The sequence below is a fragment of the Artibeus jamaicensis genome, unplaced genomic scaffold, assembly GCF_021234435.1.
Source record: "Artibeus jamaicensis isolate MK-2021 breed Jamaican fruit bat unplaced genomic scaffold, CSHL_Jam_final contig_797, whole genome shotgun sequence".
Classification (NCBI taxonomy): domain Eukaryota; kingdom Metazoa; phylum Chordata; class Mammalia; order Chiroptera; family Phyllostomidae; genus Artibeus; species Artibeus jamaicensis.
The window spans coordinates 13,595,746-13,620,603 of record NW_026521977.1 but is presented as its reverse complement, the minus strand read 5'-3'; the positions used below and the strand labels follow the sequence as shown (position 1 = coordinate 13,620,603).

The window sequence follows — 24,858 nt, the reverse complement described above, 5'->3', positions numbered from 1 at the left end:
AGAAATATTGTTTTAACCCAAATTGTGAAAACCTTATTTATGTTGTCATAAGAAGTTTATACTTTCACTTGTTGGCAATAAGGGTCTAATAAGTTTTTTTTTTGTTTTTTAAATAAAAGTGTTAGATGACAAGATAAGGATTCAGACATCCAGAGAATCAAAATCAATTCCTTAATATCAATAAAAATGATATATATTATAATAGAATCTACCTATGCTGAAGCCTATATATAGCACAAACAATTATATATCCTTTCAAGTTGTTCAAATTGAACCTGAGGAGATAGAAAAGTATCTTCAAGTTCCACCTCTACCATGCCTTAGACATCTCGGCAGAGGTGCCCTGGAAAGTCTGCTGCCCAAATGCCCTCAGGAAGAGGTCTCCAAATAGAAGTGACTATTATAGAAATGCAGACTATAGGTAAGAAGCATGGCTAGCCCGGAGAAGGAGGGGCTAAGTCCTTGAGTGCCACTTCCCCTAGTGACTACAATGCATTGGTTGTGAACCAAATCTTGTGGGAAGAGGGCAGTTTCCCTCTGTGAGACTTGCTAGGTAAAGTGTTTGTAATTGTCTCTGGGTGAGCCTGAGAGATCACACATAGGTTTTTGGCCAGATTCCAGACTACTTATAAACTAAATGTTTAAGACTTGAGGGCTCCTCCCCCAAGACTCTGAATCTGTTAGTTGTGAGAAAACCCATATTTATGCATGTGGAGTAATTTTTCCCTTGAGGTGCTTTGACTAGACCATCATTTCATTTGTACTCATCACATTATTGCAGTGGCTGATTCTGACTCCTTTCCACTTCCAATTAAGCCTCTACTGTGATAAGTGGGGCTATGGAAAAAATCATGCTGTCAGCAAAATCATTTAGGAAAGGAATCTGCTTTTTGGTTGCACCGATTTGGAACAAGGAGATTTGTAACTTCTTTGGAGGCCAACAGAGATGGCAAGTAAGACCCTTGGATCATTAGTTCTAGCAATCTCCTCTTAATTCAGGTAATAATTTTAAAAGCCAATAAGTGGTATTACATAAATATGCCAAGGCTGAGACCTTTGGCTTAACACTCCAGTAGATACAATTTTTCAGGTGAAAAGGCTCCTTCATATGCAGCCTTTCCACCTCTAAGAAGAATCTGTCATTATTGCTTCTTCACTTTTTAATTAAGATCAATTGTAGTATCTGTTCTTGTCAGTTTAAGAACTCATTATGCCAGAAGTCTCCGGAGGGAATATGCATATGGATGATTATGTGGATTCTATACAAGAAGTGCCCCACATTCAAAAGAAGAAAATATTATAGAAGTGCTTGTGATTGCATCCAATAAATGTTTTATACATTTAGCCGATGTGGTGGTGGTCATGTTTTTTTAAGTTGATTACAAAACATGAGCAAAGAAATTTTGCAAAATGACCAGGTAAACCAAAGATGAAGTAAAAGAAACTAGTAAAGCAGAAAACTAATATTTTAAGACATGTTTCTTCTATATCCATATGAAAAGACAAGGATCTCTGAATATGAGTTTTCTATGAATTGAATACTTGCCATGTGTTGTAATATAAATTATTAGTGATGAATTACTGACATAATATTTTAGGTATTACCAAGCATTTAGAATTTTAGAGTGTCACCTCAACTTTTTTTATACATCCTCTCCAAGAAGAAGCTTTTGGTAGCTTTGGAGAGTGATGGAGAAGTCCCAGGTGAATTTAGTTTGAGCCATTGCAGATCTGGGTGTGTCTATAAAGGTGGTTCTTATGTTCAACTTGGGATTTGTACATTAAAGTTTTTTTAAAATACTGATCCATGTATACTCTTTACTTAGAAATACTGACACTTCTTTGAACTAACTTTTAGTTGCTTGGATTCAAGCTCCGTAAGAGAGGGAGTTATACTAATGGCATATAACAGGTACCAGTAATGGTGTTAGGATAAATTAATGAGGAAAACCTAGTTAATAAACTTTAAAAATCTAAACCACAGGGAAAGGGGGAGTGATGAAGGAGAGATGGAGGAAATTTCAGAGTAACTGAGTGTTGGAGATGAGCAAATTTGAAAATACTTCATTTCTGAAGTTGAGCCACTTTGTAGAGATAGACTAAAATATGTGTATATCATTCAGAGAGGAATTTGGTGAATCCCAGTGCAAACATCTAGATATAAAATTGCTTTGGATCACACATTTTATCCCAGAGATAAGAGGCAAAGGATGTTTTTGAAATACCATCTCTGTCCCTTAGAAATGTTCTAGTGTAGATGGGCTGGCACAGGTGGGATGCCCCTCCATTGAGTAACTTGTGAAGCAGGCTACTCAGTCGGAATTAAAGGTTTACTTGACTTTCAGTCTGTTCATCATAGCCTCCCTTTGAATTGTAACTATTTCACATCTAGGTTTTGGGGTTTATAATTTGTCATGCATCTTACTCAGGCTATATTTATACCCACCTGAACTTTTAGAATTGTCTCTACACATGATAGTATTGGGCTCACTACAGAATTCAAGTTTTGGGCCTAGGATTACTTGTGCTGTACAGAATTACTAAGATGGAAGCAGATCCCTGCCTAAAGACTACAATGCTCATCATAAAATTCTATGTGTCTAGAAAAGAAAATATAAAGGATATCATCTCCTGAGAGTGGATCGTGGTGTTGCCAATGATGGGTTTGTCTGCAGTATTTATTGTACTGAGATTATTTTATTAAACTGTTTCAGTAGAGCAGAGACTGTGTGTGATTTTTCTCATCATTGTGTCCTCTACATCTCCCACAAAGAGAATGCTGAACAATATCTGATGGGTCAGGAAATTGTTAATGTAGGACCTACTTGGTGCCAAGCCAAGCACTGGTGACATAAAGATGAAATAAGTCATCCTGTTCCTCAAGGGCTCTCAGTTTAATGGAGGGCATAGCTATACAGTCAGTCACTGACTTCTACTGGTTCAACTTCATGATGGTGTAAAAGTGATATGCATTCAGCAGAAACTGTACTTCATATTTTGAATTTTGATATTTTCCTGGGTTAGGGATTGATACCCTTTCATGATGTTGGGCAGCAACAGTGAGGTAATTTTGTCCAACTATGTAGTGCTCTGAGTACTTTTAAGGTAGGCCAGGCTAAGCTGTAATATTCAGCAGGTCAGGTGCATGAAGTGCATTTTCAATTTATGATAGTCTTTCAGCTTATGATAGCCTTTCAACTTTATTAGTACAGAATCCCATCTGAAGTCAAAGAGCATCTATATACGATTATTGTACAAGTTGACAACCCTATCAGTGCTGATAAACATTCAGCCGCTAAAGCAGCACAAAGGAAAACCACTGAATTCAGATTACTAAAAGTGGAATATCAAAAGAGAAATAATTATTATTGACAAAGTGTACAAAATATGGAAAAAATGTCACATTAGTACAGATCTGAGTATAGCATAGTGAAAAACAATTCTGTGTTCTGATCTTCTCTTTTTTATTGTCTTCTATTTTCCTCTTTATTTCATTCTTAGTTCCCAATCCACCAAATCCAACACAGATTATCTCTGAAAGAGAAATGCAATCAGTATCTGAGTGCTGTAGGCTGAGTTGTGTTCCCAATATCTCATATGTTGAAGTCATCCTCAGTACCTGGGAATGTGACTATTTTAAGATAGGACTTTTCAAGAGGTAATCGTGTTATGATGGGTAGTTTGGATGGGCTCTGATCCAATACAACTATTGTCCTTAAGCAAAAAGAGAATTAGGACAGACACATACGAAGGAATAATCATCTTAAGATGCAAGGATATGGCTTTCTACAATTCAAGTAGAGAAATGCTTCGGAGAAACCAATCTTGCTGGTGTCTTAATCTTTGATTTGTAGCCTCTAAAACTGTGAGAATGTACATTTCTGTTGTTTAGGCTGCTAGTCAGTGGTACTTTGTTATGGCGGCCCCAGCAGACTGTCATAATGAACATGTGTCCCTGTTCTTCTGGTGTAAAGGTAAATATTCTCACACAAAAAGTGGAAAGATAAAGGGCCTTTGTTTTGTATTACGAGTCTGAAACTAAAGCAGTTAGCACCTTTTCACCTTGGGTTTTGTTGTCTTTGCTTTATTTTTTAGTGTGTTTCCATGGACTTCTTTCAAGGGGCATATGGTGCTAAATTTCTACCTAGGAACATGATTTGAGAGTATTGTTGCTAGCTTTCTTGTGCTAGAATATGTGAAAAGCTTCATAATTATTTGATTCATTTAATTAAAATTACTGAATAAAATGGGCTCCTGGTTAAGTCAAAGCTAAATGTTCTCATTTCATTTTTTGGAAATATTAGAAAATGTACTGGGATGTCATGTTTTTTCTTTGAATAACTTGCAGTATCTTCCAGGAAATCTATTTTTACCACTTTGGCCCATATGACTTGCTTGCCACCCATGTTGTGGAAAAAATATATTATCTGGCATTTCAAAGAACAGAACCAACAGTATTTAATTTCAATCTTTTTAACTAAGGTGACTAATTTTACATGGAACTACATGTGATTGGTTAACTTTTAGCTAAATAAACCTTTGATTATAGAATCATGAAGTAACACTTGTCCTGGCTGAATTTAGGTCTTTGACAGAATAAGAAGTTTTGTTAGTCATCATAAAAAATAAAATGATAATCGTGTTTCCAATGTCACTTTCCTTTACTAGTTTTTAGTTTTCACAGAGCTTCCCACGTCCACTGAAATCAATATGATGCAAATGAATTATTTAGAGTCACTGTAGTCACATAGGGATTTTTTGTAATTAATTAAAAAATAGAGCAAGACACATTTTAGCCACTTTCTTCCCATAGCTCTAAATTCACCTTATTAGTCAAGATTCAATGAAGAGATAAGCTATTCTAAATATTAAAAAAAATAAAGGCAATTTAACTCAGTGAACTAAATACTCAGGCTGCAGAAAAGTGAAGGAACTAAACAAGGGGAGGTAAAGCTACTGAACAATGAGTAACAGTAGGAAGAAAACCATTCATGGAGTAGAATGACAACAGGAAGAGACAGTTACTAGAAATCAAGGTGTGGGGTATCCTAGTAGAATCTGAAGGTATGACATGCTTGTCAGGTAGGGACTGGAAATAAGGAAAGAATGCAGCCCAGGCACAGAAAGTGGGGAGGGAGGTAATCCCCTGGTTTCCTCCCTTCTGCTGTTTGGTGTTCAGCTAGTGCTGGCAGAAGCTTTTTGGCAAGAGAGTGGTCAATGTGACTCATAATAAAGTGGGGGATGGATTTGGACATAACCCCATCGTAGAGCAGCATTTTAAATAGTTGAATAACATTTCACAAAGTTAGATCTCAAATCATTTTTATATTATACAAGTTTACATTTTGGATGCTGAAGAGTAAATGTGAGATAGGGGATAAAGGAGCAACCAAGGAGGAAATAGCAGCTTAGGAATGATGGATGGGCTGAGAGAAAGCTTGGTGTTGGAAGGAAGAAGAGCAACCAGATAGAAGAAAGTCACATTGTTGATGACAATAAAAGACAAAGAGTTCAGGAACCTTATTCATTCAGTCACTTACTTATTTAATAAACATTCAAGGAGTACCTATTATATTTCAAGTACTATGTCACTCAAGGAAGCAAATATAATAACTGCCAAACTCTGGGGTCCCAAAGTGCTCACAGCATAATAGAAGCTGAACATTCAACATCAATTTTAATATGCGCTCCTGAAGGCTGATAAAAATAAGCACCGTGGATTATTAGGCCTCAGAGGAACAGCAACTAGACAGAATAAAAGTGGAATGTGTCATTTGATTTTTGTCTTAATGAAACTTAGCTGGCTGAAGAAGGGTGTTGAGAGTGTGAAATTGTTTTAATCAGAAAGAGGAGAACACATAAAAAATAGGAATGTGAGAAAATGCATTTTCACAGCATTGCAAGAGGTTTGGAATTAATAAAGTAAACATTCTTATATTTTTAATGATGTCATAAAGGTTAGAATGGGCCATGTCATGAATGGTCTTGTGCGCTAAATTCCTCTATTCTTTCATTTCAGGCAACCATAGACCCTGTACATTTGTCTTCCTCATTCCTATCACTCTGTGTGTTTGCACTTTTTATAGCACTTGTCGCCACGGGCAATATTGTTTGTTCTTAGACCTGAACATTTGATTCAAAGCCATACGGTCTCAAATATTTGATACCATTGACCCTCCTTTTACACCCTGTGCTTCTGGTCATCTTTATAACATAGAGCACACATTGTTCAAAGATCTTTAAATGCCTGTTGCTTTCTAATACAAAAATTTCAGAATACAACTATATGCAGAACATCTGACAAATGGTTCTCAACACCCTTTATGAAGAACCTAAGGCATTTCTCCTAATACTCCAGAAATGCATCCACTCTTCTTTCTTCAAAATACCATGGTTTCTGTTGAGTTTTTGGTAAAGTAAAGCTTAAGGACCATCCAAACTGGGGCATTTTGTCCTTATGGTGCCTTGGTAGCAGTTGGTTGTACAATAAAATGCGTAGCTTGGTGTCAGCATGGTCAGCTACAGGTCATGCAATCAGAGTCCACTGCCACAGGTGGGAAGTGCCAGGGGGGACATATAAACATCCAGGAAGGAGAAAAGGAAAAAAAAAAGTGGGAAACAAGGAAAGGCACGAAAAATGGGGTATCAGTCTGAGAAAAAAGAAAATTATTTTGAAATTGAGTGAAATATTTTTGAGTCTCTCCCACTATGCTTCTTGTCATGATCAGAAAAGTTTTTATGGTGTGGTTGATTTTAGAACTGTAAGGAACAGTACTAGGTACTTTTTGATTGAGGGATAGATAGGAAAAGGAAAATGAAAGACTAATTTTTAGATACTTCTGCAACAGAGGAGTATATAGATTAGTGATGAACTCATATTAAATGTTGTCTTTTCAATGAACATTTTAAAAAATGGTGAAAAGCCATCCCATAATGACTGGTAAAAAGTAAATTGATAGTTCTAGTTCAGCATGTACTTTAAGAGGTATTTTAGCCCCTCATAATAGCCAAACATATAAATTCCCTTATTTTGTTCATGTTAGTTCTCTATGGAAGGTTCTCTTCTGGCACAGAAAGAATCTTAGAGACACTGTTGATAAATTGTGTGATATGTAAGATTAGCTATTTCACTGATGTATTATTCTGTTCAAAACTAATTTTCTGGAAAGGCATAACCTCTTCTTGGGTTTCTGTGCCTTAGTAATTTTATCCTTCAAAGAGCCTTCCCAGCATCATAAATCCATTTACCAACAGGAGGCTCTGCCGAGTGCCTGCAAAATTAACAAAAGTGAAAATAACCAAGGACAATCTGTGCATATGTGCATTATAGTGATCTTTAGCCATGTAACAACAACAACGACAAAGCCCACAGGTGGTTGAATGGATTTAATTTTGGGTGGTGTCTAATTCTTACTTCCGTGGTATTGGCGATATCTATTAGGGGTTAATGAAAGCAGTGTCTGAGTGAGTAAAGTAAGGGAATCTGGAATTAGATCTTGGTTCAACTCCAGGATGTCTTTTCTCTTTCTAGTTTCTGGTTGTTTTTATTGTTCCCCATGTAAAGAGTCAGTCTGCTTCTCTGTCAGTCTCAGGCTCCTCCAAGAACTGTTGTACGCTGGGCTCTCTCTTTCTGGAGCTTCTGCTCATTTACTGTCTGTGCTCGCCTACAACCCTGGGGTGGATGGTCCTCAAGTGATCAACTATTTGTGTCATGGGATAAAACACAGAAAACTCTTTGAGATTTTAATGTCCTCAATGGTAAAATGGAATAATACTTAAGATTTACACCTTACAGGTGTACAATGGAGATTAGATGATACTTATGTGAAAGTGCTTTGTGAAGAGATATAATATAAAATATTACCATTCTGGTACCCTTCTATGAATGACTAGATATTGTTGATTACTTCCATCTATCACTCTCTCCCTTTCTGTTTGTGTATTTGTATATTCAGACATGTATGTGCATTTAAGAGAGACATACAAACACACAACTAAGTCAATATATGTCTGTGTTCAATGACAGAATGGGCTACTTGAAACTTTCATTGTGGCAAGAATGAACAAAGTCTAAATTTTGGTCAGTTGAGGTTCACCCTGAAGTAACTACAATCCAAACTCCATTAAAGTGTCACTGTGGAGGGGCAGCGGGATGGATGTTGTCAAGACAGCTTCAATGTCCATCGTGGGTAGCCATTGAAATAATGCAATATTAATAATAATATTTTTACGTTCATATTTAATTTATTTATATTGTTTCTCATTCTGTAATGAATCTGAGTCATGTTCCAAGGGGAATTTTGAAGTTTTTTATCTTTCTTCGGACATTGATTTCATGAATATGCATTGGTTATAGGCCTAGGTATTTAGGTTCAATATGAATACATTTTAAGCCCTAACCAGGAAGCTCAGTTGGTTGGAGCATCATTCTGTAGATCAAAAAGTTGTGAGTTCAATTCCCAGTCAGGGCACATACCCACCCACATTGCAGGTTCATTCCCCAGTGAGGTGCATACAAGAAGGCAACCAATCCATGCTTCTCTCTCACATTGATGCTTCTCTCTGTCTATCTCTCCATTCCTCTCTCTCTCTAAAAACAATGAAAACAAAATGTCCTAGGGTGAGGATGAAATGATATAAATCCAATTTTAATCTTGCATCTGAATACTATGGTCAGACTCAATTGATAGTAATGGACTCTTATCAGATGGTCATACTCATGCCCCCATAGAGTGTGAGTGAAACACATGAATCTAGCAGAAAATAAAGAAGACAGGAGCACTGGTCCGCAGTAAATAACTCAACTATGAGGATCTTATAAGCCTACACAGCGGCTGTAATAAGCTTTGAGTTCAGCTCTGAACTTCCTTGAAGAAATATGAAAGATTATTAAATCATTTATTTCCATTTTATTCTCAGAAGGTAAACTTTATTTTATTTCCACGTGTCCTTGAACATTTATGAGCATTTATTTCATAAGTATGTGTTAAATGATTGACTGGTGTAACTACTTAGTAAATGCAAAATAAATATCATTGTATTACATTTTGATCAATAAGAATGTTAAGTGAAGCATCTTTCTGAAAGTTAATTGTCCTGATCAATATAAGGGGGAAAATATTACAGCATGGAGAAAATAACCAAGAAAAATATTATAAACAGTTAGTTATCTGGTAAAGACCAAATACATCAGTTTTGCTCTGTAAAATGTATAATTAATAAAGGTATTTTATTTGAACATATTGTGGTATTATTGTAGTTTGAAATCTTCATAGAAATAGATAATTTTTTTTAGGGGCACTCACGCATGTTACATTTGTCTCTGTGAGTTGAGTCTCAGTATTTGTTGATAGTTTTTGGATTTAGTTTTTACAAAAAATATGAAATAAAGTTGTGTGGAAAAGCTACCCAACTTTTTCTCTGGCATCAACTATTTCAGTTCCATTATTCCTGGTCCCATCAGTATGTACAAGGGGTTGTAGTTTTGGAAGAAACCCTGGATAGAGGCATATTTTGTCTTCCTATTGTTAACAATTAATCAGAAATAGCACTTATCCCAACAGAAGCTGGGTCTCAATAGGACAGAAATTTTATGTTCATTTAGCTCTCTTCCTATATGGAGCAACCAACAGAATATTGTGCCACCAACATAAAGCTGAAATTCCATGAGCATACTCAGTGATGAGACAAATCTGTCAATCAGTAGGCATAGCAACCAGCATTTTATAGCACTTTAAAATTTTAAAGTGTTTTCATTGAATTCAGATCTTGGATGCTCTCATTGATTCTATAGCATAGATAGAAATATAAATATAGTATTTTTCTTTTTATATAATAGAAACTACAACTCAAGAAGATTAAATTCTTAGTCTGAGACCCAAACCATTAAGTGGCAGGGTCAAAATACTTAGGGCTTTAATTCATAGGTTTTGGATTCAGTAACCAGATTATATTGGTCCTGATCATATTGGTTGTTACCAGTTATTAGCTGCATGTTCTTGAGTCAGGTTACATTACATGATAAAGCCCCTTAAATATGAATAAAAAATAACTCTATTGAAAGGGAGAAAATAAAATGAGATAATACCATCTAAAAATGTGTACATGTATACATACATGCATGCTTATATCTGAATATATGCACATATGCATACATATTTGCATGCATACATATTTAGCATAAAGTTGTCAATAAACATTTTAACATTAAGGATGATTTGATTTTTGGTTATTTTTTCAATTCCAAATCTCTTTTAAGTAAACTGCATATCAAAAGATAGTGTATACATCTAGTCAATAATCATAGATGACTTTGATCTGCACTGCTGGTATTTTGAGCTGGGTAAATCTCTGTTGTAGGTAGCTGCCCTGTGCATTGTGGGTTGTTTCGCTGCCTATTTGGCTTCTACTTCCTAGGCACCAGTAGTAGTGTCCAGTTCTCCTATTACAACAACCAAAAATAACTGTAGACACTTTCAAATATCCCCTGCAGAAAAAAATATCCCCAATTGAGACCATGTATTTAACTAGCATGCTGTAAAGACAATTGACACATGCTTATTTTAGCCATACCCTGAAAAAGATAAGGAAAAGGAAGGGAAGAAATAAAACACTTAGATGTATACTCTGTGACAGAGACAGTGGTATTAGTTGCTTGCACATACATTATCTCCTTGACTTATTCAACAACTGTTAAGCTGTTCTTATTTTCTTTTTATGGATTGAGAAACTCCCAGGAGTAATATATATATTTTTGCACAATAAGTAATAATGCTTGTGCAAGTGAGGTGACCTGATCAAACTTGTACAGTTAGTAAGTGGTGAAATCAAAGTTTGTATCTGTAAATAAGCAAAAATTTTAAGATTTTATCCACCATCATACATATGTCTGAAAGGCAAATAAGACTACAAATATAAGCAAAGAAGTAAATAAACATCATAGTTTTTAAATTTTAAATTTTTATAATTTATAATCTCTATAATTTTAGAAAATTCTAGAAGTCAGAGGAAGGCAATATCCAAAGCATTTGTATTCAGTGGTGTTATATTGATCCATTTAACAACCAAAGTAGAAACCTCAAGATTTAGTCCCAGATACAACATAACTTCTTTGAGACTAAATTTCAATACATGGCACAGTTATTTCATACTGCATAATTCTGACAAGCTAAAAGATTTGCTAAAATCATCCATTGACTTGAATTCAAAAAGGTCAGGCATTTTTTCCCACCCTATGAATTTATACAGTTCAGGGACAAGTACACATTCATTTATCTCCAGACTTAATGGATTCTTCCTGGTTACCATGCTCCCTGATGGTTTCCTACCACTCACTCACCTCTTTCCCTATTAGTCACCTTCCAATTTTCCTTTCACAATTTGCCATTGACGCAAATGAAGATCATTGCAGAGTCCTGGTGTCAGATTACTAATGTCTCCTGCTCTGCTTTTATCCTTAGCATGTTCATCTTGTCTCCATGCAAGGTCATTCCAGTTAGAAAGTGCAGCAATATACTAGATCTTAAAATATTTAGACCCATGACAACACCTCCTCCCATAATTGATCGAATTGGAGCAGCTACAAACTCTACTTTAGTGCATGATATAAACTGATAATACCTTTCCAGGAATCATTACAAGCACTCATAAGTCATCAGCTCTGAAAGGAAAAACTCTGCCCTTGTGAAGGTCAAAAGCCTGGCATGTTAAATTTGTTTCCAATTGGCTGACTCTCCAGGACAAAGCACAATCTAGTTGTTAGAAATTCCTTCCAGAATGAAACTGCAGCATGGAAAGGGGGTGGTTTTGATTGCATATTAATGTTGAACATGTCTTCTTGTATTTTCCCGAACTACCATCCTGGCCCTTGTATGTCTCAGAGGTCTTGACCTTGAAGCTCAGATAAGTCAGAGTGTGGCACAGTCTCATCTCTTAGCACGCGGATTTTCCTTCAAAGTTTACAAACATCAAATGGGGTGGAACAGTTAATTAGCAATAGGGTTTTGGGCCTCAGATCCCATTTTTACCATTGACTGGCTATTATATCTTGGCTAAGATTGTCATTGTTTCTTTTTTTTTAAGTATATATATTAAATACATATATAAACATATAAATATACAATTATATATTATATAATATGGAAATATATTATGTATTTTATATATTTATTATACATTATATATTTAAATATATATTTTAAAAAGAAACAAAGACTATATATTGACTTTTAGAGAGAGAGGAAGGGAGAGAGCAAGAGAGAAAGATTGTTTTGTTTTTCAATTTATTACTTATTTATGCATCCATTGGTTGCTTCCTGTAAGTGCCCTGACCAGAGATCAAACCTGTAACTTTGGCATGCCAGGAAGATGCTCTAACCAACCAGGCTACCTGACCAAGCAAGTGTCATTATCTCTTAATTTCAATTTATCCACCTGCAAAGAAAAAGCATTAGGCTCATTGATTTCTTAAGACTGTCTAACTAAAGCATTTTCTCACTGCAAATGGTCAAAAAGAGGGCACCCAGTAAGTTGCCCTCTTATATTTCATATAATTCAGGATACATTTCTGGGACTGTAAAGTGTTGACGCATTGACGGACTGTGGAGTGTGTGCGGAGACGTGCTAGGGGAAGTGCTGTGGGCCACAGCAGTGGCTTTCACCAAAGACAGGGCAGTGAAACGTGGCTGTGGTCATCATGAACGTGAGGTGTTAAAAGAAGTCCTCTGCTTCCTGAGTTTTCTTGCTGGACAGGATGGCTGACACCTCCAGTGTCTTCATTCTGTGTGGAATCTGGCTCTCAATGAACTGAAATCCAACAAGGGAAGTTCTCACTTTACACTTTCCAAGTGTTTTGTTTAGGGTCAGTGACATGGGAAAACCTCTCAGATAGTTTACCTAACCGTTTTCTAGGGCACTGGCCCATTGTCCTTCTACCCAAGGTAGGAATTTCGTCCAGAATTTAGCAGTCACACAAAAAGATCAAAAGAAGTTTTATCTTTAGTAAAACTTGGTGAAGAAGGAAAAAAGGCATGAAGTGTGTGTAAATTGATTTGTGTATCTGTCTAATATGTATGAATAGGAGTTTTTCAAATGTCTTCATGAGTTAGTGCCAGCAAAGTCTTAAATAGCGTGGTGATTGCTTGGGGTAGGGAGGAATAGGGTACTAAATGGTAATGAAAAATACAATAAAGATTAAATAAAATAAAAACTTTAAAAAATAAAAAGAATGAGATATATCTGAACGAGCTGATACTAAACAATTACTGAGCCAGGGGTGGAAGGTTTGGGGCAAATGTGTGTAAAATGTTCCTTGTGTATTTGAAAAAAAGAGAGGGATTATCACACATATTTAAATGCTAATTATATGCCTTAAAATAAATGAGAGAAGAAATATAAATCAAATAATTAGGTACACCAAGTGGCCATGCCATTCACTATAGTGACTTAACTTTTGTAAAGGAGGTAATGGAAGATTTCATGAACTTTCCAAAAATTGCCCAAATAATTTATATATTAGAACCCTAAAGAACACAATTTGCTTGTCTGTCCTTAGGAGTCCTCATCAGCCTCACTGCATGAAACGCTGAACTTTTAGTTCACAAATCAGAGAGAAAACTAGCTGGAGAGTCAAAAAGATTTTCTACAAGGATTCTATTGCCATCATCCTTGGCTTTGCCAGCTTGATAGTGTCTTCAGAATCACTTTCCTCATGATGCTTTTTGGTATTTTAAGCTCCAGAATCAGACCAAATCAGTAGGTAAAAAGGTAGTATATCATTTTAAAATTTGTATTAAATACTGTGATTTTTCTGAATCTCTTTGGGAGTTAAGGCTACAGTTAAATTTAGCTTTATGAAAATAAAACACTTTGTAGGTTATACAAGAAGAGAATTCTTCTAATCTTGTATTTAAATTTTTTACATAAAAGTTTAGAATATGCCCTTTCTTCTGGGGATGATAACATAAACCAAGGGACTCTTGAGACCACTGTATGCACTGAATACACATGGCGCCATTTCACTTAAAATAGGACTTTTTTGTTGCCTTTTTGTTTTAAATGGTAGATAAATGCAGGGAAACATCATCTCATTCAAGGGAAACTCAAGTCAGAGATTTGCTTAGTGTTTGCGATGAATTACTAACCTTGATCTATAAAGAAAAAGAAAACTCCATTCCTCCTTTTGAATTATAAAATCGTAGACATTGGGAGTTGGAAAATTCCCGAACACACTGGATTCAGTAGATTTCAAGGCTATTCCTTTTTTCATTTTCGTGTTTATATGTAGGCGTCCTAAGGCAGATTTTATTTTAAAAACAGGTTGTCTGTGTCTTGTATAAAAGTTGGAAAGTGACTCCTATAATAGCACCTTCATCTAATATTAAGAAACTAATGACAAACAACTGTACTTGAAAAATAACTAAATAAAATTAATAAAAAAAGAAACTAATGGCCTGGAGAGGTTCAGTAAAATGCCCAGAAAGAAAAACAGCTAGTTTGTGACAGAGCTATAAATATAATTTAGTCCTTCTGATGGTCAATTCAGTGCCTCAGCCATATCTTTCACTTTGTTAAGTTGCTTTAACATTGAAGGATGGCAGAAATGAATCCAACAGAAGTTTGTTTGTTTTTGCATAAAATCAATTGAATGACAGCATATGTAAGCATCAGGTAGTAGAAAAATTGTAAAATAGTATCCCTTGGGAGTTTGACCATTTAACTGTAGTCTGTATATTGAACATGAAGATGTTAAACAGGAGGACATGAAGCAATTTGGCACAGGGACAGCTTACACATGTCACTACAGGGAGAGTGGTGGCATCTAGCTGCCTGCCCAGCGTGGCATTTCAGCTTGGAATGCAATCTGGTGGTTACTTTGTCTTCCAGAGAAAGCCATTTCTATTCTTTCTCTGTTTCTCTACCTTCGGCATCACAAATAGGTGAGACAAAGAGGCAACCAAGAGGGAAATGTAAAGTGCTCAGAGCTGCAAGAAAAAGAAAACCAAACATATTTAAATAAAAAGGAAGATTTCCTAGTTTTATAAGCAGGGCTTTTAGGGAGCAAGAAGCAGGGTTATTGCTCACCAAATACACCATCTGCATTGCCCTGGCTCTTTTGTTGTTACATGATAGTTAGGTTGGGCCAAAGTGAGTAGTTTTGGCTGGTGAGCTGTAAGCACCAGTGATAGTGATGAGGACCACTTCCAGGCAGTGAGAAAAACAGAGGTTTATTCTCCATGTTCTGTAGCAGTGAGAGTGGAGGTCACATGTTGAGAAAACACAGCCCTCAGTGAATAATTCTAGGTCCCCGAGACACTGCTTGGAAGGGAACTACACAGGACTTTGCATGAGAAAATAAGGTGTATCATTTATGTGGTTACAAAGATTTCTGGGTTTGTGCTATAGGAGAGCTTAGTTTATATTTCAAAGAAATTATGTCCATAAGAATCAATGAATAAAAGTTAGTGAATGTAAAATTTTTACAGATTCATAAATATAAACAGCATATAGTCAATGTATTAAATAAGATAATATAAAATATGTTTAAAGGTATAGAAGTATTAAAATATTTTTTTCTTTCTGAGCATTAAATTTTTTTTAAATTTATTGACTTTAGAGACAGAAGAAAGGAGATCAGGAGAGAGGAAAACAACGTCAATTTGTCATTCCATTCACGGATGCACTCACTAGTTAATTCCTACATGTGTCCTGACCCAGTATGGAACCTACAACTCTGGCCTATGGGGATGATGCTCCAATAAACTGAGGTACCAGGGCAGGGCAGCCATTCCATTTTCTAAAGCATGAATTAGTTTAGCACAATCACCATGGACCACCAGAAGAGGCACTGATTACACAGTTCAAGAAGTCATAGACACCAGAACATCACACAATTCATTCTTTCAACCAAAGCTGGCTAAGCCTCTCACTTGTTCCTTTGTGTAGGAGCAGAATGTGTTCAATTGTCATCCCATAGGATAACTCATTTTTAAATAAGTAATGATTTATTGTCTTCACAAAGTCCATTGTAAACAATACCATGCAGGTATGCAGTGTTATTGAAGGATGTCTGGATTCAGTGGGTCCTGTTAAAATATGGCAGTTAACATTCATACGAGGTCTGTCCAGAAAGTATCCATCTGTATAATATGAAAATGGAGGCATTTACTGAAGAAGAGACAAGAAACATTGTACACAGGAGGACGGTGATATCTCAGTCTTCTTCAAAGTAGGCACTTTGGCACCTCACACAGTTTTTCCAATCACCATCAGCTGCTCTGTCATATTTTCCTGAATCTCATTGATGGTCTGAAATCTCTTCCTTTTCCTAGGTGGTCTTAGTTGTGAGAAAAGCCAGAAGTCACAGGGCACCGAATGTGGGCTGTAGGGGGGCTGAGACGCCTGGGTGATCTGGTGTTTTGCCAAAATGCTGCTCGAGACAAGATGCATGAGTGGGTGTACTGTGATAAAGCTGTCAATCACCAGTTGCCTTTAGCTGCAGGCATTTTTGTCATATTCTATCTCTCAACCAGTGAAGAAAATTAAGGCAGTATACCTTATATTTTGGCCTGGAGAGGCATACTTATGATGGACGACAACACCTTCCCAATGAAAAAACACAGTTAACATTTTCTCGATCTTGCTGCAACTTCGCCATGTCTTCTTCAAGTGTGGAGAACCAGGCAATTTCCATAGGGGTGACTGGGCCATCATTTCTGAATCATAGCCATAGATTCACAATTCATCTCCAGTTATGACCTTCTTGAGGAAATCTGGTTCATTGTCAGTGCTTTGAATCCTTCTGCTCTAGAAGGAGAAGCTGCAGAACAAATTTTGCAGCTTGTTGCTGGCCTTCCAGAACAAGGAAGTGGACTTCTGTCAACAGATTCTTGGCCATCTTTCAAGTGTTTGTGCCACACTTTTATTTGGGCTGTACTCATTGCATCATCCCCAAAGCCTTCAGAGTCATCGCAATAGTTTCTGCAGAGGAATGTTCAAGCTTAACTTAAAATTTGATGCAGATTCATTGCTCTACTCACTCAGTCATTGTGAAAGAAGTAGCCACATAGTACACATGCTCACTCTATGGCTTCTACCACCCCCAGAGGCTAGTACAGTAAAGTGGTCACTGTTCATGAATGCACATTCCAGTCTACTCCCCTTGGCTGGCAGGTGACATTGATGTCATGCAAACCTATCTTGCTATATTAACTATGGTTGGACTTTTTTGGGGCAGACCTCTGTATGTCCTACTGGTAAATCTAGGTAATCAGCTTCCATTATAGAATATTTTGAAGTGCTGTACAAATATCCGTCATAGTCAGTATTTTATCACTGGTTAAGTTATAGTTCTGCTATAAAATACAAGAATCAAAAGGCAATAGAAAAGAATGGTGCATCACTAGAATAGAAAATATCACATGAAAAGTTCACAACTTTAATAAGTCATTTCAACAGAATGATTGTGTCTGGGTAAACATACGACCTGCACAATCCAGTTTAATTCTACTAATAGATTTCACAAGGATATCACTGAAGAGAGTTCTTGAAAGAAAATCTGTCTTTTGTTGAAATAAATACCCCTTGACATAGGTTTTATTCAGTTTCTCTATATTTCCTTTCATTCACTCAAGTAAACAAAAATCAAAGGCAATGTTAGCGTCACGTATAATAACCTCATTTAAGAAAGAAGGCTAACTTGAAACAGATCATCTTGGAAGATGTAAATTTTAAATCCTTTGTCTTAAAAGTAACTGGGGTTCCTGATTAAATAAAATATCTAGATCTTCGATAATATACTCATCTCTCCAAAACAAAAAGATAACACAGACCGAGGTGCTACAGCACTAACTGAGTTGAAACGACAGTTTCTGAAATTCCATCTCCTTCAATAGCCCAAAGTCTGTCTCTTGGTTTCAGTGACTAAGATAAACTGAAGTGCTTCTAATTCTCAAAGTCGCTTAATAACTGAAGAAGTGTCTTCCCTTTTTGGTACTGTAACATAGACACACAGATAGTTCAGTGAGTTTAAACAAAGGCAATTTAGAAACAGAGCCATGTACAAAGAGAAATTCAGCATCTGGTAAGAGTAGCATTCAAATCACTGGGGGAAGATGAAATACAAAAATACATAAGTGGACAATTGGATCGGTACCAGAAAAAATGTAACACTGTATCCATACCTCACATTATACATAAAAAATAAGTGAAGTAATTCAGAGACCTAAAAGTAAAAAATGAAACAATGAGTACTATGAGAGATTATACCTGAACTTTTAGGCTCAGTGTGAGGAAAAGTATTTTTGAACTGAGTCAAAAATTCTGATATGTTAGGAAAAATTAGAATAAATTTTAATGCATAACAATAACATAAAATCAAAAGAAATTTTAAAAATTGGAGAAAATTAGTTTCAATGTCACTGAAAATGAGATTAATGTGTATAAAGGGCTCTTAAAATCAAGAATATAAATACCCAAAATTTAAAAGAAAATTAGGCGGAAATATGTGCAGTCTTAAAATGTGCAGTTCATCCCTAATATATGATGAAATATTCAGTTTTAACTCATTTAAAAGAGTAATGTATATTAAAATTACACTTTAATACTATTGCTCATCAGATTGACAAAAACTTTAAAAGTCTGACACATTCCATTTATAAATCTGTCATAAGAGGCATTCTTTTACACTGCTGATAAAAATTCAAAATGTTACTGGAATAGAAGAAAACTTTGTATAGCATGTATGTGTTGACCCAGTAGTTCTGCTTCTGGGAATTAATCCTGAAAATCCACCTTCAAGAGGAAATCTTACCTTTTGCAGCAGTGTGGATGGACCTGGAGAGAATTGTGTTAAGTGAAATAAGCCAGTCAGAGAAAGCCAAGTACCATATGATTTCACTCATGTGGGGAATCTAATGAATACAATAAACAAGCAAACAAAAGAGAAAAAGACTCTTAGACACAGAAAACAGACTGACAGCCTTCAGAGGACAGTGAGTTTGGGGGGTTAGGTGAAAACAGTAAAGGAATTAAGAAAAAGCCTCAGATGCAGACAATAGAAGGAAGATTATAAGTGGAAAAAGGATATTGGAGAAATAGAAGAAGGTGAAGAGGATCAACGGTGATGGAAAGAGACATGATCTTAGATGGTGAACACAAAATAAAATATACAGATGATATATCATAAAATTGTAAACTTTAAACATAAACTTTTATTAACCAGTGCCACCCCAACCAATTCAGATATTCAGATATTCTGAATAGATATTCAAAAATAAAAACATTTTGTTGAAAGGGTTCATTATTGTATATATCAATAGCGAAACTCATCAGTTTGCTAACTCATCGGTTTCAAAACTTTTCAACTCATCAGTTAAACACAAGTGGAAGTGGCTGTTTGAATTGCCATGCTGAAGAGTAATAGGTATCAGAATTCGAGTGTGGTATCAGCTGAAGACAGATGTTTGCCAGAAGCACATAGGGAATACGAGTGAAGCCATGCAAATAAAGAATCTGTCTTCATCACACAGCTCAAGATGTATGAATGAAAGTGGATGTATTCTGATAAGATATGAGGAGAATAAACTTTATACTGAATACAAAGATGAATTGCTGATTAATTCATCTCTGTTTTCCACAAATGGGTTTAATTTTAAAATAGTTATCAACACCTTACACATTCCCTGAAGAACCAGTAAGATGCAAACATGTGTGGTCAACTATCGCCAGCAGATGTCAGTAGCAGACAGATGATCCAGTCATTACTTTCAAATGGTAAAGCAGTTGCTCAAAGAAATATGCTTATAAATGGAAGCAGGTGTTGAGAAAATAATCAGTCATAAAATGAAACATAGATGCATGAGGCCATGGTAAATTTTGTCATTATTTCAATATTTTTATTAATTTTTATTTATATTCATATCTTTTAAATTAATACTTTTAAGTTAGCGTTTTCAGAGTCTCAATTTTTATAAATTGAGATTTAAAGACAATACATTTTTTTGTCACAAAATTGATGTAACTAAAATAAGATATGCCATACTATTTATCTTGCCTTTTATTAAAATATGAACTGTGAGATTTGCTCATGCGACTTGAAGAAAACTTCATCTGATCAAGAAGTGTTCAATATACAAAAAAGGAAGAGTAGCAGGTAACAGCTGGGCATCATTTTATTAAAAGACTGAATATGAATATAAGGGGTTAACAAGAGTCTTGAGTGGGTTGTACATACTAAGGTGAAACTTGAAAAGCTGCTTCTCATGGCACTGGAGTCATGAGGTCAGAGTAGTTACAACACAGAAGAAGTTAGACTTATTGCTTCTCTGCTTAAACCAGCCAGTGGCCTCTCTTAATTTATACATTGGTGATATGAATTTAAGGACCTGGGTCCTTGGGTATCTGGTCTCTGTCTGCTTCTCCTGCTTCGTTGTTTGCCGTTGCCCCATGTATACCCAGTGTCCCAGATGTAGAGCGTTATTTTCTGTGCCTTGACATTGCTTTTTTCTGTGCTTCTTTCCCCATTTATCACACGTGGTGCTTTCCGTGGGAATGCCTAGCCCTCTTCTATGTAGGCTCATTCCTACTCATCCTTCACGCCTGTGGAAAGTTTCCTGTCTCTCCAGTGGGTGGTTCAACTGTCCTGCCACGGTGCTTCCATGCTGTTTTGTCCAAGTCCCTCTTGAGTTTTAATCACACCCAATTTTCATTACCTTTTCCTTCTCTGAGCATTTCATCAGACTACGGGCCTGAGACAATAATAGCTACTCATTCATTTTCCATGATTATTCACCAAACTCACCCACTGCATGTCATCTGGGAGGTACCAGGGGTCCATTTCTGACCAAGCTACAGACTGTATCCTTAGGAAAATTACAGTCTTGTGGAAAAGAACAAGTAACCCAGATACACCATGATATGAGAAGCACAGGGAGCAGTAGTGCGGTGTGTGAATGGACCTAATCAGTAGGCTGCCCTGAGATAGTGACTCTTGAAAGTAGGTGGAGAGATGGATACTGTGCCAGCTGAAGTTGTGACTTGGAAGGGGCAGGACAAGTGTTCATGGCTTTATGAACAGAGTATGCAGAATGGAAAAAGGCATAAGGCAATCCAAGAATCAACCCCAAAGCTAGCCGTTAAGTATACAATGTAAGACACGAAGGGGGATAAAATAGGAAGAAATAAAGAGGCCAGAGAAGTAAGCAGGGAAAAAGATTCAAGATTGATTTCCGTTCTGACAACGGAAACAAATTTGAAAGGGCCATGGCAAGAAAGGGACATAATCAGATTTGCTTTCTCAAAGAGTATTCTGACTCCCTGTGTGGAATGACTTAAACAAGGACACAAAGAGAAATAAACAAACAGAACAAAAAAAAAAACCAGTTCAAAGGCTTAGACAGGGTTTGGATGGTTCTCACCTGTAAAAAGGAGAGTGACTTCAATGATAACAGAGAGAAATGGGCAGCACACAAGATCATTTCAAAGTAGAAGTGACAAAGTTGGGCTTTTTGTTGGATGTTGTGTCTCTCTTACCCTAATTTCCATGGACTTTTACTGTGGCAAGTATACAGAGCAGGCGTTCAAAAGTCTTTTATGGATGAATGAGCAGGTAAGTTAATGAATATATACAAATAAATGTATCTCTGGACTGAGAATCATTTAAAGCCATTTCAAATCAAGCAGAAAATTTGCTTCCTAAGCTTTGGGATAGCTTGTTTTCTGCCTGGAAAAGGACAATGGAACCCAGGGCTGTTTCAAAGTCCCAATGTCATGGGCCTTTGCCCAGCCTGTTTGGCTGATGCCGCCATGGGTGTAAAGGTGGCAAACTATGATAGCAGGTGATGTGGGATTTCATTTAAAGTCTGGAAAAAAGTCACTTAAAATTTCCATGGGAGGTATTAATGCAGTGTGGCAATATCCAGTGGGCTTGAGGACCCTGTGCCAAGAATGATCACACAGGTTGAGACCTAACGAAATGACATGACCTTGAGTGGGAAAGAGAAAGAGCCACAGGGTAAATGCCACATTATATAGTCTATGTCACATGGGGTTTTGAAGAAGGTCTGGCTAGCAAAGATATATAAATTTTCAAGCCTAAGAAGTAAATGCAAGCCCAAGGGTAAATGATAAAAAATATTTAAATGGTCAGTTAGAAGCCAGTGATGAATAAAAGCTAGAATGGTTTAGGACAGTGGCTCAGGATTTTGCTTATAGATGAGGCTGCCTGTGGAATGTTCGGAGGACTGATGCGAAAGTGTAGGAAGAAGGCCTGGATTTGGGAAATCCATGAAGTCCCGAGACACAGGCTGTGATAGCAGGCAGGCTAACCATCGGTTTCCAACACTGGGGGAAGGTGGATCTGAAAGGTCTCCAATGTCCAAGGCTGGAATTTCATGATGGGTGTGGTGACGGAGACCAACACTGTACTGGCAACATTTCCAAAGTCACAAAGATAGTAAGTGTGCAGCCAGGATTTAAATCCATGCCTGTGGAAACCACAGCCAATACCCCTAACCCTGATGGTCTACTGCTTTACCAGAAAAAAATTTGGAAGAACAGACACAGAAGAGCCTCTCTCTTACAGTCAAGTCATGTTCATGCCTGTGCCACACAGTATAAAACAGTTCATGTGCAAAGAAGTAGTTTAAGCAATGACATATCTTGTGTGTAATGATAAAACACAACAGTACTTCTATTGATCATACTCCCCACGATGAAGCAGATAATGAAATAAATGAAGCATCAATTCAAGGTACCTCATCTTTAACATGTGCAAGCGATCATATGTTTTTGCAAAATTTGCAAGTCATGATGCATTAGGACTATTGTTTTTGTCTACTCTGAGTTCCCTCTGTCACACCTTACTCTTTATCAAGCGGGGTCTTACAGCTTTGTCATGGTCATGAGTACTTTCTGTGGCTTCACAGAGGAAGTTGAAGTGGGAATGCATTTATTTTTTGATTAGTGATATATAATTATTGCTGTCTCAGCCATATCTATGTAGAGGTAAATTATAGTTGATAGTCTCAGTGTAAAGATGGCTTCTAGGAATATCCCTACCATCTACTGCGAGAATTCACCCAACTAGATGACACAAAAGTGCGAGGACAGTGACTGTGACTGTGAAGTTGATATCTCATATGTTGTTTCACTTGGATATTTGTGCTTTGAGGAGGAACCACATTCAGAATGCACCAGCCAGAAACATGTTTGAAAAATTATACCAGATCTCAAAAAATTATAAATAAGAAAAAAGAGAGGTACTTCCAAATTTGACATTTGTCCTAAAAATTTATGTGGCAGTACCAGATATGATTATGTATCTAAAAATAACTTTTTTAATAAAAAATATGCTACTTCAGCCAAGCATGATTGAGTAAATAATAAACTATTTTTTAAATTCTTGTTATAGAAAATGTTATTATAAAATCAGTGTCATATGAAGAGATTATCAAAGATCATGAAGCAACAATTACGGGGGGAAAAATATGATAGAGGGTATCATGTGATTGTTAATAAAAATAACGTGTCACTTTTTGCTGTTCATGTTTTCGTGCAGTTTGGCGGCATTGAAAAAAGAATAACTGTAGTAATTTTACTTTTTTAACTCTAAATAAATGTTCACATTCTTACCTAATATTATATATATATATATAACTTTACAGTATTTCTTTTAAGGAGTCTTACTAATTCTATCAGCTTCTAGCTATACAAATCCTGGTCCATTTCTTAGTCTCAGGCCAGAAATAATTTTTTGTTTGAATTTTCTCTGAGATGTTCATGGACTCTACCTATTTCTCCCCCTTAGTCATGCTTGAATAGAGTTAAATTATTCTAGTTCAGTCCTTACAATATGGAAAATGGTACATGGAGTTAAGAGAGCTTTCTATAGAAAATCTTTATCAGACATGACCTCAGTAGTCAGCATTTAATAAACAGGCATTTTTAAACTTTGATACAAAGACAACATGCCTTTTTATATGTACACTACAAACACAACCCAAAACAACAGCTGAGAGTGGCTTTAAAATATAAGCAAAAGAATACCAATGTCGGCACTTTAGGTACACTTTTGGACTCTGGGCATCAGGGTAGGCTCCTTAGGTGAGTTGGTATCTTTGTGTGTTTGACTTCCCTCAGCCACAGAAACTGGTATAATATTTGGCATGAGCATGCATCAAAGCAAGGGGTTGTGAAAAAGAAAAACAGAGAGATTCCAAAGGAAAGGGCTTTGTTTATTTTGCTCTAATAAAAACAGGATATGACTTCCTTATGCAGTGCTGGTTAGTGTAGATTTCTACTAAAAAAACCCCACCAAGTACAAAAATGGAATGATTAAGGAGGCTCACATAACACAAAAGCTTTAATATAACTCTTTGAAGTTCTACCCAAGTTTCTAACTCACATGCACTTCGAAGTTCTCCCTCTCACCGTATCTTTTCCCCATGGGCTTACACCTCCCCTGGAAATAGACCATTTTACATGTGCAGTGCTCTGTCTTCGACTAGAGACAGCTGGCAATGTCTGGAGACATTTTTGTCTGTCAAAATCGGTGGGGGATGGGTTTTCTACTGGCATTGCTGAGGCCAGGGATGCTGTTAAAGGTCATAAAGTAAAAGGACAACTTTTTGCCACAAAAATTTTTTTCTGGTAAAAAATGTGTACAGCAACAAGGCAGAAACACTGATCTAGCAGATGGCAAGCACACAAGACGAAATTTAATGTGACAACTTAGAAGGAGGTTCTCCAATGATGACAGCGCCTGACACTTTTCAGGACACCAGCTCTCCCCACTTGTTCTCAGTTTTGCTTCCACATAAAAAATGCATATATGCCATGTTCTGGGGTGATGGGTTGCATATC

The 24,858-nt window shown here is 36.5% G+C and overlaps 1 protein-coding gene and 1 pseudogene across 1 annotated transcript in view; one reads left to right on the top strand and one right to left on the bottom strand.

The window, feature by feature from the left end:
- Nucleotides 1-24,858, bottom strand: part of ANO3 (anoctamin 3) — a 287,665-nt gene that overhangs the window by 238,239 nt on the left and 24,568 nt on the right. The gene's annotated exons all lie outside the window — the stretch shown is intronic.
- LOC119040133 (uncharacterized) lies at nt 1,145-1,284 on the top strand (annotated as a pseudogene).